At 36.5% G+C, this 5322-nt stretch overlaps 1 protein-coding gene across 1 annotated transcript in view; it reads right to left on the minus strand.

Annotated features, from left to right (window-relative positions):
* PINX1 (PIN2/TERF1 interacting telomerase inhibitor 1) overlaps positions 1–4002 on the minus strand; it is a 64834-nt gene extending 60832 nt beyond the window's left edge. The window contains exons 1-2 of the mRNA XM_023530249.1: positions 3909–4002; positions 1995–2073 (exon numbers count right to left, since the gene is read on the minus strand). The gene's annotated coding sequence lies outside the window, so the exon portion shown is untranslated. The remainder of the gene's footprint in view (positions 1–1994; positions 2074–3908) is intronic.
* Between the last annotated feature and the right edge of the window lie 1320 nt (positions 4003–5322).

Genomic DNA, 5322 nt, shown 5'->3' on the forward strand with positions numbered 1-5322 from the left:
ACTGTGTGAAAGGACTAGAGATTCCTTATAAAAATGTTTGCAGAATATAGCTCAACAACAAAAAAACATGATTCAAAAATGGGCAAAGGACTTGAAAAGACATTTCTCCAAAGAAGACATATGAATAGCCAACAAGTACATGAAAAAATGCTCAACATGATGAATCACTAAGGAAACGCAAATCTAAAGCATAATGAGTTATCACCTCACACCCAGTAGGATGACAACTATCAAAAAAACAAAACTAACAAGTGTTGGCAAGGATGTGGAGAAACTGAAACCTTTGTGCACTGTTGGTGGAAATATAAAACTGTGCAGCCACCATGGAAAACATACAGTAGTTTCTCAAAATTTTTAAAATTGAACTACCATACAATCCAGCAATCCTACTTCTAGGCATATCCCAAAAACAACTGGAAGTAGGGACTTGAAGAGACATTTATACACCCGTGTTCATAGCATAATTCACAATAGCCAAGAGGTACAACCCAAGTGTCCATCAATGGATGAATGGATTAAAAAAAAATGTGATATATACATAAATGGGACATTTTCACCCTTAAAAGGAAGGAAATGATGCGACACTGGATGCTACAATATGAATGAACAAACCCTGAAGTTTGTTAAGTGCAATAATCCAGAAGACATTATGAAGACATTATGTTAAGTGCAATAATCCGGATACAAAAGGACAAATACTATATAATTCCACTTACAGGAGGTACCTAGAGTAGTCAAATTCATAGAGACAGAAGTAGAATGGAGGCTGCCAAGGGCTAGAAGGAGGAGGAATGGGGAGTTAGTGTTTAAAGGGTATAGTTTCAGTTTTACAAAGTGAAGAGTTCTTTGGATGGATTGTGATAATGGTAGCACAATAATGTGAATGCACTTAATTTCACTTAACTGTGCACTTAGAAATGGTTAAGACAGCAAATTTTATGTGTATTTTACCAAAATTAAAAAAAATGTTTGGGGAGTGGCTCCACAGTGTAGTGGTTAGCACGTCTGATTTACACGCAGAAGGTCCTGGGTATGAGCCCCAGGGGAGCCACAGCCCATACCCTGGATGCGTCAGGCTCCGGGAGCGCCAGACAGGCCCCCCGGGTGTGCCAGGCCCAGGGTGTGCTAGGCCCCCGGTATACACTGTGAGCGCATGGGAGGCGACGTCCCGCCTTCAGAGATCCAGTTCTTAAGGGGAGAGACGGCAACATCCGTAGGTCAAGGGTGGAAGTTGGGCGGGGGGAATTAAAGAGGGTGAAAAAAATGTTTGTAGAGGGGCTTATAGTCTAGATTTCTTCAGTGAATATCCAGCAGAATTAACTGAAGTTATGTCCTTGCCTTCCAAATAAACATGTGACAAAAAACTTCCTTTAAAAACCTAAAGTCATACCAAAGGCTCACAAATTTGAGTACACTATCCGTGTCCTTCCCCCAACTGTACTATCTTTCTGTCAATTTACTATGGAAAGACCAATATTCAGTTGTTTCACTTCTAGTTTCTATAACTTAGAATACAATTTTTAGTACTGAGTCCCTTGCAACAAATTTACCCAAGCAATCTGAATCTCTTGCATACATTAAAAGGTAAAACAAATTTCACTAGGTAGAGACAACACTAAAAAGGCTTTACTATCAAGTCTTTTGCTGGCTGCTAATTTATGGTTCTACTTGATACTTCTTGTTTTGTATTTTTAAAACATGTTCTAGTCATATTCATGGATCCCCAGAAAGATCACTTTACTATCTGAGGTTGAAAAACAAATGGATTTATCTTGCCATTCTCAAACTCGTAATGGAAAAAAAGTGTTTGCTTATAACTTAAGGTTTATGTAATGAAAGCACCATTAAAATGTAAACAAATGACTATTTGTAATAGCGTCAATCAATTAACTTTCAGTAGTATGCTTATAGCAAAATGAGTTGGTAAAATATTTTAAATTTAAAGATTATGTCTACTATAAATCTAATGGAAAACAAAGCAATGGTTTCCCTACCTGTTTTTTCCTGACCATGACAAGTGTTCAGTTCAGCCAGAAGATGGTTAAAATCATCCTGATGAGCAATCCAGTTGTCCTGAAAATACCAAAAACAACCAATTAGAGGCAAGTCTGTAGTTTAGCTACGCTGGTTGAGAAAAGTTATCTTGGAATCAAGGAAATCTGGTTAATGTGAAATTTTAAATGTTTCATCAAAATATTTTATAAATCTGAACAGAGAAGATATAATAAAATTTGAAATGCAAATTATTTGCATTAGTATTAAAAGTGGATTCCTTAGAAGCTCAAGTCCTGATTTCAAATGTGGATCATTTATCAATAGTCAATTCACAGACAAATAATCAACAGGCAACCTGCATGCTAAATATTAAAATAAAACAAAATAGTTTTTCCTCACTACAGGAAAATTATGTAAGTCAAAGGAAAAAGCGGTGGTGGACTTGGTTCTCTTCTTTGTTCATTTGGAACTTCATATATTTTGCCCAATTCTATCTGCTGGCATCAAACCCAGTTTTACAAAGTTAACACTGAGGAAAGGAAGAGGACGGACTACGAGTTCCCTGAATCAGTCAGCACACATTTGTAAGGTGCTGAGCTACTCAGTTCACTATAACAAGAGAATCTGGCTTTAAGAGAGAATGAACATCTCCAAAATAATCTAAACCAGTGGGAAGCAAGGTATCAATGTAGGAATTTGCCTCACAGACACTTTTTTAAGACTGCTTAAAGGTTTAAGCATATTTAATAGGTTTACTGGGCAATGCTTTTCCTAAAAAGTCAAGCGTATCTATACATCTATCTCTCAACAACTACCTTCAATATCAGACTTATATAAACTCTTTCTTTAGTTGTTTAAAATTTTAGCTGTTAGTCCAGAAAATTTTAGCTTATCTAGTCTCCTACTCAGTTAGTGCTATTGAACTAATCAAAGTACAGTTGACCTTTGAACAATACAGGTTTGGATTGTGTGGGTCCACTTACATGCTTCTCCCCACCCCCGAGAAATACCATATATATTTTTTCTCTTCCTTATGATTTTCTTAATAACCTTTTCTTTAATTTACTCTGTTGTAAGAATATAGTATATACTGAATATAACATACAAAATATGTATTGATCAACTGTTTATGTTATCTGTAAGGCTTCTGGTCAACAGTAGGCTATTACTAGTTAAGTTTTTAAAGAGTCAAAAGTTATACCTGGATTTTCAAATACGCGGGGGTAAGCGCCCCAACCCTCACATTGTTCAAGGGTCAACTGCAATTTAGTTTAACTAAAGTAATTCTCTAAATTTTCTACCAGATTCTCTTAGTTGTAAAAATTTAAGAACAAAGCTTTCAGTTTGGACACTTGCTAAAGAAAATATTGAAAATGCAAAGCATGATAAGCCAGGCATTAATTTTAATTACAGTGTCATATTTTCAAAGTGTCAGTGCTTAAGAGGAAATGTGACTAAATTCAACTGTGTATGGCAATAGTCAGAAATAGAAAATGGGACAGGAAAAGAACACCACTTTCTTGCAAAGGAAACTTTTAGTTTCTTTCTGAAACTAAATGTCACCAACTTATAATAATATAAGCTAATATTAGAACACAGGTAAAGATGAAAATTCCTGTCTGTCTTGAAATGAGTATTTCTATAAAAAATGCTTTTTGAAAAGTTTAGCAGTAAAACTAATTTGAGTCTCTTAGACATAAATAAAGAATCCCATAAGGACAATAAGGCAAGGTGAGAGGATGACACTTGATGAAGAGCCAGCTTAGTTACAGGCTCTTTACTTAACCAAAACGTGGGGGATACACATTTGAATGCTTAAAAACTGATCAATCAATTCTATTGAATTAAAATTTATAAATTTATTTAAAGTCAATTATCCAAGGAAAACCCCCAGCAGACACACTGTTGCTCACTTCATTATTGATTGTAGCTCCAAGTCCCAGGTGGTTATTTTTAACTTGAACTTTAATATGATCTGTGGCTCCTTGCTCTTGAGCCCCTAAACCCTGTGGATATTAAACATAAAGAAAGTTAGCTTTCTTAAAATCAAGTATGAAGAGTGATTATCTCTATGTTTCTTCATCAACCATTCGATTAATTACTAAACATCTAGGATCAAGGCACTATCTGTACCCTCAAAGAGGACACAGTCTAATGGATTCTTACAAGATACATCTATAGTACCAAGGATGTACTTACAATAATGAATACTGATTCTTTAACCTGAGACCTAATTTAAGGCCCATGTAAACACTATGAAGAATGTGCCTGCTTCTGATGTTCTACTAGAAGCCCACTGGAGGTATGATAGGTCTATGGTTCTCTCCATTAAATACTTTTATAAAACAACACTGAGAAAGGGGAGAGGGGGACTCCAAGTCCCCTGCATAAATCAATACTCATTTGTAAGGTATCCCAGAGAGCTTAAGGTACTGGAGAACCTAAGAGGCACCCAGGGTGGCTTCAGCAGCATGAATGAAGAGGAATTAAGATGCTTTAAAGGGGATATACCTCACAGGACCTTGAAAATTATGATAGAAATTTGGATCTTATTTTTTAAAACAATGGGAAACAACTGAACCTTTAAGCAAGAGAATGACATGATCTAATTTCTGCATTTTAAAAGCTCATTCTGGCTGTTGTATGGCATATAGCTCAGAAGAGGAAGAGAAGGGAGATGAGTAAGCAGTTGAGAGGCTACTGTGGTGATCAGGGCAAGTGATGGCAGGGATTGGACCAGTATGGTGAGCAATGAGAGAGAAATAATGACTGGGAATGTGGGAAGGGAGAAAAATGGAGGAACCAAGCAAGACTCCCAGTTTCCTGGTTTGAGTAAGTAGGTAGACAGGGGACAATATGCAAACATGGGGAAAATTTGAGAAGAAAAAGATCTAAAGGATCGAGAGTTTTATAATAAAAATGATAAACTTGATATGCTTACTCAAGTGGAAATGTTAAGCAGGCTGACCAATTTATAAATCTGGAGCTCAAAGGACAGAAATGGACTAGATACAGAAAAGTGACAGAATTAGAATTAGATAATTCTCGTAATTTAGATAATTCAAAGTATGGTATGGAATTACTATACCATAACTCCTTGGGGTTCAGCCACAGACCCTTTTCAGTCTGTGGCTGAACCCCAAGGAGTTCCAAAGCTCAAAAGACTAGAAGAGGAAGAGTCACCATTAAATTTGGGAGTGACCAGTGAGGCAAAAGGAAAAACCAGGAGGGAGGGCAAGACAAGTATTTCGAGAAGGAAGCAGTCAATTACATCCAATGCTATTAAGAGATTAGCTGGGAACAAAGAAGGGTCCATTGGATTTGGCG

This window comes from Pteropus vampyrus, unplaced genomic scaffold, assembly GCF_000151845.1.
Source record: "Pteropus vampyrus isolate Shadow unplaced genomic scaffold, Pvam_2.0 Scaffold47, whole genome shotgun sequence".
NCBI classification, from domain to species: Eukaryota; Metazoa; Chordata; class Mammalia; order Chiroptera; family Pteropodidae; genus Pteropus; species Pteropus vampyrus.